General features: G+C 37.1%; 1 long non-coding RNA gene across 1 annotated transcript; it reads right to left on the bottom strand.

The window, feature by feature from the left end:
• Positions 1 to 298: 298 nt before the first annotated feature.
• On the bottom strand, positions 299 to 5,425 carry LOC103281492 (uncharacterized). The gene is made up of 3 exons (XR_507700.3): positions 5,007 to 5,425; positions 1,584 to 1,729; positions 299 to 715 (listed from the first exon to the last, which is right to left on the bottom strand). It is a non-coding gene; the product is annotated as an uncharacterized LOC103281492 (long non-coding RNA).
• Positions 5,426 to 10,359: the final 4,934 nt, after the last annotated feature.

Below are 10,359 nucleotides of genomic sequence, written 5' to 3'. Positions count from 1 at the left end.
AATTGGCACCCGAAATAACCAAACTGAATCTAAAGTTGACCAAAAACTGATTTGTAATCCTTTTGGTACTAATGTTGGAGAATGGTCCCTGGTCAAAGTGGTCCCTGGTTAAAGTGAGCCCTGATTTAAAAAAAAGGCTGGGAACCACTGGTTTAAAGCTACAGAGAATGAAGTCGCTGTTGCCTGTTTTTGGTCTAAATCTATTTAGCAGCTTGTAATCCCTTTATTTTATCAGTTTCTAACTTTTTTATTATGTAATGCTTTTGACATGAAATAAATAAACATATTGAACCTTCAGTTTATGTGTATAAAGTATATTTGAAAAATAATTAATTTTATGTTTACACTTTTATTCCATCTCCAAGAAATCTCATTGTGTGTAGTTATATGCAAATAAAGATATTCCAAAATCTGAGAAATTCCACAATACAAAATCCTTCCAGTTACAAGTATTTGCAGTAAGAGATACTCAATCACCATTTCCCAAAGCAAGACATTTCTGGTTCTTTGAACATAAAAGGGTGCCTTTGTAAAGTTTGTTGCTTTATCCCGCTCTTTCACAGTGCTGGCCGTGCTGCCTCACTTATTAGGACCAACATTTTAAAAGTCCTGCTTTGTTTCTTCCTTTATTTTTGCTTGGTAATGCAGAAGTAGGTCACTTCACCTGACTGCATGACACGGTCAGTCCTCTTCTCTCATCCTCTGGTTTTGCTTTCTGAAATATATCATTTTTTAAAAAGAAAAATCAAAAAAGAGAATGATAGGAGAAATGGCAAAGCCTTTCTCTTTTAGCATGCAGCTTTCATGTAAGGAAACTCCATGCATATTCTTTTGATTCTACCAGGCATCTTTAATGGTCTCAAACATGGAGTCTATTCACACTACATAATTATAGCACTGCGACTCCACATTAAACTGCCATGGTTTCATCCTATGTAATCCTTGGCTTTGCATTTTAGGGCACTGCTTCTTAAACTGTGAGTTGTGACCCCCAAAAGAGGGTCTTAAAATTTGGCAAAGATAAAAGTTTTCTGAATGTAACCTAGTGATTGTTTTAGACCTTTACACAATGTGCAGTGTTTACAGAGGATTTTGCAAATAGGACTGTTTAACAAGCCAAGCGAATCCAGAATTGTTATGAGTAAATTTTTTATTGTTATATCTATTTTATATATACAAGGTCACATCAACATTTGTTGGGCCAAAGGGGTCTTAACTGGAAAAGTTTATGGAGCCCTGGTTTAGGGAAAGTCATTTAGGATTCTCAATCAGAGAGCTTAAGGATCCATAGAATGGAACCCTGGCACTTAAAGTGGAATGACAACACTCATTTTTTGTAATGTAAATGAGCCCTTGGGTCTACTGTCAAAAGAAAGTGTAGATTTTGTGGCCCAGGAGCCCTTCAACTTTTTTGTCCCTTAAAGGGTGCACACCCTCCGACCACCAATTTGGCAAGGCTGGTCCCAATGGATTCTCTGTTCTTCAACTTTTTCCAAGCTGCTTTTAATATATTCAGTTCTGTTTCATCCCTTTATTATCATCTTTCTTCAATTGTTGTTAATTGTAGTTTACATTTAATTTACCCAACGGAGGAGGAAAGAAGAGAGTACCATCTTGTCCTTCCTAATGGAGTTGGGGAAAAGCAGACAGTTGCAGGCTCTCCTTGCTGGTATATTCTTCCTCATAAATAACTTCTTCTATCTTGACCACTCTGTGTCACAGTTTTCATCTGTGAAATTTTTGGAAGGCATGTGGGGATGAGGAGAGGGGACAGGCAAGGTAATATCATAGGCATTTCATATTGCAAAAAAGAAAATGACTTCTCTTTGACATAAACATACTTTGGAGAGAACATTATGAAATTGCCCTCATCCTCTGGGTGGCATTTGGAGGCCAAAACTCCATTTTTATTTTGTAGGAGCTGTGACCTCTTCAGGTCTTGCAGGGAGGGTCTGACATTGTGAGAAGCTAAACCCTAACAGGCACTCACCCCATTATACACCCTAAACTCCTCTTGCATCTCATTTAGACTTGATAGGCACCTGCATTCTTTTGCATGCCCCTGGAGTGCAGCAATCTTCACCGTGAGTTAATTTTGCATTGCATGTAGCCTGAAGAGAATTTTCATTCAACAAAGTCCTTAGCCAAGTAAATGAAAATGGCAATGCCAATATTGAGGCTGACATAAATGATAGCCTTTGAAACAAATGAAATGCAGATCACTTTACTGAATTCAATTACATATGAAATTGGACAATGTGAAAACAAACCTCAATAAAAACTGGAACACATCTATTAGGATAACAGTTTTCAAAACCCCAGCAGACATAAATATAAACAGAAGGGGTTAGATAGGGAAAAAAAATCCTACTGAATTTCATGAGCAAGTAAACATTCTGCCACTGCTTAACAAGTTTTTAAATGGTAACACAGAGAGCGTGCTTTAAATTTTCATGTTCTGCTGCTCGGTGGAGAAAGCCAACAGTAAAATTCTTGTTCCACTTTAGCTTTGTGAGGGCTTGAAAATGAACGGGATAGTAGCAGAGAAGACAGAGATGATTAAAGATTGCAAGGATTAACTTTCAGCAATATATTAAAGCAATCTGTATTTCATTTCCAGCATTTTAATAAAGTATGTCCACCCATCTGTATAATTCTGTGGTCAGATTGTTTCATATTTAGCTTTGGTTTAGTTAAGGTTTATATTTGTTTTTCTGTTTGTGGGCATATCTACAAAAGAAAAATCTTGTTTAATTTACTGTCAGAATAAGAAATACTTTTTCCACAGATAATTAATACATTGGCACCGCCACCAAGTTCAAATAGCTGTTGGATTAAAATGGGAACAACAGGCCAGTTCTTATCTACCTGAAAAGATGTACAAAAGAAGCACAAGCAGATAAGGATGAACATGTTTGCACTGGATAGAGATGAGTGTTAATATTGGAAGAAAGATGCAAAAGTGAATCATTTTGGCCATGGAGTTTTGAACAGTAATAGGAAAAGTAAGCCATGACAAGTGCATGACAAAAAAGAAGCTTGCATAACCAATTGAGGTAGGAAATGACTATATGACTACTACTAGGTATGGGGGAGTGCTTTGAATGTGATTTTCCTTCTTCTTGGCAGGGGGTTGGACTGAATGGCCCATGGTCTATGATTCTATACTAATTAGCACTTCTACTACTGGAGTAAGGAAAAATGAATACTTCCTACTTGGTATTATCTGCACCTGAGTTGTTTTCTAGACTGGCATTATTCTGCTTTGAACTGGATTATACAAGTCTACAGTGCCAGATAATCTGAGATAAACAGATAATCTGGGATCAGATCCTGGGATATATGGCAGTGTAGATCCAGCCTCAGAAGAAGACAAAGGCAAACACATTTAAACAAATCTTCCTAGAAACCCCACCCCCCTGTAATAGGGTCTCCAGACTTGCCGTGAAATAGTCAAATCACTACACCATGCTGGTTCTAATGACTCTTTCTCATACTCCTCTTACATTCCTATTTTATTCCTTAATTTGTTTGAATTACCACTAATTTACTCTTAACCTTTGGCTAACGACAGACTGAATTTTCACATTGTTATTTTATAAGGGAGGGAAGAGCAATATGCAAGGATGCACCAATGGGGAGGAGAGGAGTGTTGGCTTCCCAGGTAAGAATGATGCCTTTTCCCCAAAGAAGTTTTTCCAGATTCCTGTCATTGCAGTAAAGCATTCAGAAATACAGTTTGGGCATCAAAAAGAAGGAAAAAAGAAAGAAAACAAAGAGATAATATTAACACTTCCCGAATGTACTAAACATTTTACATGTAAAAGAAAGCATTTGCATGCATTTATACCTTGCCTCCTTCAGGATTCGCCTTTGGTGTATTTATAGCTGCATGTGAAAATTCACTCCTAACTTTGACACAATATGCTAACACCATACAGGCAGTCTATGAATGCTTCATCAGAGAAGAGCAAATTTAGCAATCATGGCTTTCCCAAGGAATATTTCTGAAGGGTTTGCAGAGAAATCACAGTTCAAACAATTACAGTAGCATAACTTTCACAATAAGCCTCTAATTCCTGATTGCTATTATTTAGCTTTTGCAAATATTCCACCAAGTGAAAAAATGTTTTAAATTTATTTGCTTTTAGGGGGAAGATTCATAATTAAGTTTCTAATCAAAATGTATTTAATTCAGGTTTTGTTGTCATCATCCATAAAAATAGAAATCTCTTTCATAGTGCCCAATGGCTAAGCCCTTCTGATTCCCCATGCTTGTGTTTGCTTTCCTATGAAAATTGTTTCACTACATTCCTGGCTCTAGTCTCCAATGATGATTAGCTGTGTGCAAAATCCTCAAAAACAATTTACATATAGTATAAGCCAAACAAACAATAAGATCGCTATGATTTAGCTTTAAACATATATTCTGCATGTGAAAAATAATTATATTTCAAATTGATTTGCTTTTCTGACAACCCAAACTAAAGACAGTTTTTAATCTGATGAAATAGGCTGTAGTCATGAAAAGCTTACTCTATAATACATTTGTTAACTTTTATCGGAGGCTATAAGAATCTTTGTTCGGTATACTAGGAGTCTAATTTTCATATTCCTGAGTAACAGCCTCCCCCCCCCCCCCAAATGTATATACCATTTAACAGCGAATGGGAGCTATTGTAATTACTGTATTTGAAGACTAAGTAAATACATTTATATTGAAGAATAAATGTTATAATATTGATTTAATCCAAGTTAAACATTCTATATTACATTATATGAAAGGTATTCAAATTGTCATCCCTGCGCAGCAATATCTGGCTTATATCGTCAAAGGACAAAGTTGCAACCTCAATTCACATTTCAAAGACTTTTGTTTTTGCTATTGTAGCCTTTACTCCTGTTAACTATGTATACATTTTTGGAAGAAATATGCAAAATTGAAACCCCAGAATTATAAGCTTTCAAGATTATATAATTTTGGGGAATACACTGCATTATTTCACCTTTTTAATTAGCTGCAACAAGTTATATACTTGCGGCTGAGGAAAGCAAAGAGGCAGCCCTTTGTATTTCCCTGTACAATTCTTCTGGCAAAGGATGTGGAGCCTGCTCCCTCTCCCCGCTGCCTTTCCATGGGAACTGTTTGGTAAGTGCCCACATGAGAGCTGACCGAGCTTTGTGTGTGTGTTCCCCCTTTGCCTGGTTTCTGTGTCTGTGTGTGCAGGCATGCATTCATTAACGTAATTCCTCAACATCCAACAACAGCACATCATAAACCATGGAGGGGGAGAAAAAGACCTCATAAATATTTAGATTCCCCTGTCTACTTTCTAAAGTGAAGTGAAGGGACAAGGGGAGGGGGAATATTGGGTAAGGATCTGGTCAAAGTTAATCTGCATGTGAACCAAAATGGGTTACAAAAGGATGAAAAGGTGGTGGAAGCTAGTATACAAACCTACAGTCTCTAGGGGGTCATTCATTTTGTTCTTGTCAATACAATCCTGCTTTGGCTGCCTGGTTGCTCTCTGCGCATGACCAGACAGAAAGGCTTTGCGAAGACTGTGGCAAAAGGAAAGGATGTGCATATTTTATGACATCACAATATGAGTGTGTGTATATCTGTCTAAAGGTAGATGGAAAATACATTTGGGGAGCAGCAGCCAGCTGTCTGTGTCTCTCTCTTCTTGAGTGTCATTCTCTTGCCTACATACAGTTACCATTATTTTGTACAATAATGTCCCAAGAGGATTCAAATTAAGACATTATCAAACAGTAGTAATTAACAGTGAAAAGGGGCCTTTAATCGTATGGTCTTATAGCTTTCGACATGACATGCAGATGACTCATTTTACAGTTATTTATCATGTGATGGGAACATTGTATAAACCTCTCATAGTGATTTAAGTTTTAAATAAGTGATGTAGAACACTCTGTCAGCTAATGTCATTCAAACTATTGCCCTACTGAAAAGAATTCAAATACCATGAGAAATACTTTGAATTGTTTCTTTGTGGTTTTAAAACCCGGTGAACTCATATATAAATGCCATTTTGAAACAAGAGGTTTATTCCAACAATACCTGTTATGCTGCAATAAAATATGCTGTTTATTTAGCTTTCATACATGGAAATTAAAATGATCTCCAACAACTTTGGTCTATGGGTGGCTTATACTGTAGAATTAATGCAGTTTGACACCACTTTAACTGCCATGGCTCAATACTGTGGAAATCTGTGAGTTGCAATTCTACAGGTTCTTTAGCTTTCTCTGCCAAGAATTCCATAGCATTGAGCCATGATAGTTGAAGTGGTGTCAATCTGCATTAATTAGATGCACCCCAAGTATCTTAATCTGAAATATTTTCTAACCTCAATGAACCTTCCAGAATATAAAAATGTCCCATGTTTACAAGTTATTATGAACCCATTGCCCCTTCTTGTTTGTATGTATACATAAGAAAAAGACAGTTTCTGTATTTTAAAAATACTTTTTCTAAAAATTGTACAGTTGGATACAACTTTGGGGCATTGTTCCATGAAGAGTTGTCAACAGTGTTATGAAACGCCTACTTTGTAGATGTGTCTCAGTTCTGCAGCAATCCATGGCTCCAGGGCACTAATCTGTTATATCCGCCTAACTGAGGGTTCATCCACATATATGTATTGCATCCAGTTTATTCCAAACTTGACAAAAATAGCCAGAAGCATCCACAGGGTTCCAGATAGAAATGAATTCAAATCCTTCCCCAGCTATGAAGCCCTCCGGGTGACCAAGAAAGAACTACTTTGCAATGTTCTTGGAGGAATGACATGCAAAATAGCTCTGTGCATGTTACTCCATTCTCCTTCTGTGGAATGCAAGTGTGATCATTAAATAAATGGACAGCTTTTAAATGCATGAGTTAACTGTCACTTCAAGAAGTTGCCAGCAGAGTCTGTGAAGTACAAAATTACAGGTCAGGGCTATCAAAAAGTCTTGACCTAGACCCAAGTTTGAGAACTAGGGATGAGCCTTTATAATGTCATAGGAGGCTGGCCTTGGTGATGTAACAAGCATGATGTTACAAAGAGTAGCCCATGGTGATTTCATTAAGCAACAACTATAGTTGAATAGAGTGGACTTTTCAAATAAAAAATTCAAATCAGTCTAACAAGCAATTGATATATGTATTTCGCAGGGCCGTAGCCAGAAAAAAAATTCGGGAGGGGTTTTGAAATTTTGGGGGGGGCGCTGTTGAACCCCTGGCCCCCCACCCCCACCCCCAGCTACAGGCCTATCAATATCTGTTTGAGATACTGCCTGGAGGGACTCTTAATTTTTTGCGTCTCATAGACTTAGCATGGGGAGTTGGTTAACCAGTTAAAATTCATGAGTAAACCAGGGTTTTTTTTTAATCTGAAAAATTTGGGGGGGGGGGGTTGAACCCCTAACCCCCCCCCCCCCGCTACAGGCCTGTGTATTTGCATACATGTGTGTGTATATACTCATAGAGAGTGGCACACCCTAAAGGCACCAGTTCCCATTTGATCTTGGAAGCTAAGTAGGGTTCGTTAGTACTGGAATGATTAACACTTGGATGAAAAACTGCCAGTGAATATCAGTGTGTTAACTACCCTCAAGTCGACCTCTTCTCAGAGTGAGTTTGTAAATGAAATGTTTCCAATACACACTTTCCACAACAGTTCTGCTCAGGTTCTGCAGACTCAGGGCCATGGTAACCTAAACGGAGTCCATCCATTTGGCATGTGGTTGGTTAGCCTTCCTCACATCTTTCTGTCCTCCATTTTTCCAAGGATTATTATCTTTTCCAGTGATTCAGGTCTTGTAATGATGTGGCCACAGTACGGCAACCTCAGTTTAGCCATCTTGGTTTCTAGGGAGAGTTCAGGTTTGATCTGTTCTTGGATCCATTTATTCCTCTTTCTATCCATCCATAGTATTTATAGAACTATTTTCCAACACCTCATCTCAAAAGAGTTGATTTTCTTTTGGTCAGTTTCCTTTATCATTCAACTCTCACACCCATGTATAGTGTCAGAAAATATAATGGTATAGACAATCCCAACTTTAGTGTTCAGCTGTATATCTTGACACTTCAGGACTTGTCTAGTTTTTCTATAACTACCCTTCCTGTTCTTAGCCATCTTCTGATTTCTTGAATGCAATCTGCATTCTGATCATTGATAATTCCAAGATATAGGGAACCTTTAACCATTTCAATTTCTTTATCATCTACACTGAGTTTATATAAATTCTCCACGGTCATTATTTTTATTTTCTTAATGTTCAATAATAAGCCTCATTCATTGACTTTCTTGAGCAATGGTTCCAAGTCTTAGTTATTTGTTGCCAGCAGTACGATGTCACTTGCTTGTCATAGATTGTTGTTATTCCTTCTTCACTCCTTCTTCCTCTTGAGTTTATACCTGCTCTTCATATGATATTTTTGGCATACAAGTTGAACCAATAGGGTGATAGAATGCAGTCTTGTCTGGCCCCTTTTCTGACTGGGAACCATTTAGGTTCTTCATATTTTGTTCAAACTGTAACTTCATGCTTGGAGGTTTCATCAGCCAATGGCACCAAAAGTTATGCTGTAAACAGTTCCCTTTTAATGTGTGTTTATCTAAAATGTTAAAGTTTTATCTTGCCTTATTAATTTATTTTGTCTGACTTTCTCATGTCCTATCCTGCTTATTTTAGTTCATTTGTCTCTTATTTTGAAGAATTCTAAGTTTGCTCATCCATGTTCGTTGTAAGTTATCTCTCCTTAGTTATTTAGCTTGCCTGCATACTGGATGATTTTTGGAGTATTATCAGCAATCCCTGAAAGGTTAAGAACTCCTTAAAAAGAGCTTATTCAGAAGTCTGCTTGATGCTATGGTTGTTCAATATTCATTCTTGCAACAACACAGAAAGAAGGTTCTGCAAATAACTTACTTTCTGGAGCTTCTCAACATTTCTTCAGTTCTTCCATCTGCTGATATGGGAGTGAGTGTGTGTGTGTGACATGGATAGAGCAGGTGAGGTGAGGAATTACTACTATTTCAAGTGGTACAGAGGTGAGGCCCCACCTGAGGGACTTAATGTAACAAAATGTTTGAATGTAACAAAAACTGCTTATCCCCATCTGGTTTTTCCACCTGAAATTTACAGCTACTCTGGACCGAAGAGTTGGGACTGAGTTGGTAGAATTAGTATCTGCACTTTTATGTATGGAGGATTAAGCATTATAGAACTGTAAACTTTTATCTTTACTGAAGCTCAAGGACGCATCTGAATTAGTTTTCTTGAAGCAAAGCTTCCTATGAAGATAAGTCCAGATATGTTTCTTGGTATCTCCAAATGATTTTAAAAGCAAAGATTTTTCATCACAACTTTTTAAAAAAATAGTTATTGACATCAATAATTTTTATATATCTATCTATCTATCTATCTATCTATCTATCTATCTATCTATCTATCTATCTGTTTTAAAGAGTTTCTTTCAACTGTCAGATATTTAATAATTCCTACTTATGGGTAAAGCAATCTAGCTTCTCCTTTCCTCTCCATTTCACTACCCTTCTCTCCCCCCCCCCCCACTTCTTTTTTAAAAATCAGTTTTAGTTTACTCTGCTACTTTGATAGCAGCGACAGGCTCTGCCTGAAGAAATGTCATAGGTTAACACTGTTTGGACTATCAGAATTGCTGATTTCCTGACTACAAACCCTTAGAATGTAATTTAAATTTAATAATTAAAACATATTTGGTACCAACTATCTTTTGTCCTTTCGTGATATTCAGAATCTGCTGTGTGAGATAACTTCTCCCCACCTGCCCCACTCACTTAATGACAGAATTAACCTTTCTTCTCCTTATAACCTTTTCTTGAATTATGTGCTAGGGACCTCCTTCAACACTGCTGGTGTCAGATCTTCAGCAGAGCCCTTCCCAATGTATACAAGGGACTTTACTTCAGATTTATTAAGATAATTACATTAAAATTGTTCTTTCTCTTCTACTAGGGCCCTCAAGTCACTTCCCAGTAAAATAATATGAAACTCCCCACATCATGATAAAAATACCTATAAATAGTATACTGATTCTTTTTGTACATAACTTTGGTGTTTATTTTTTACAAAATGGACCAATACAATTTTTAACTGTAACTAACATGACCTGAGGTAAACTAAATAAGACGAATGCAATAGTTCTGTAAGTCACCTTGAATCTCAGTCTGGGAGAAAGATAGGGTACAATGAATGAATAAGTACAATATTAAGTCAAATGGGCTGGGTGCTACAATGATTGGAATGTAAAATAAATATTTTTGTTCTTTGTTCTTAAAGAGCTGTGCCAATCACTGAGTGATC

Source organism: Anolis carolinensis, chromosome 1 (assembly GCF_035594765.1).
Source record: "Anolis carolinensis isolate JA03-04 chromosome 1, rAnoCar3.1.pri, whole genome shotgun sequence".
NCBI classification, from domain to species: Eukaryota; Metazoa; Chordata; class Lepidosauria; order Squamata; family Dactyloidae; genus Anolis; species Anolis carolinensis.
This window is presented reverse-complemented; position numbering and strand designations above follow the sequence as displayed.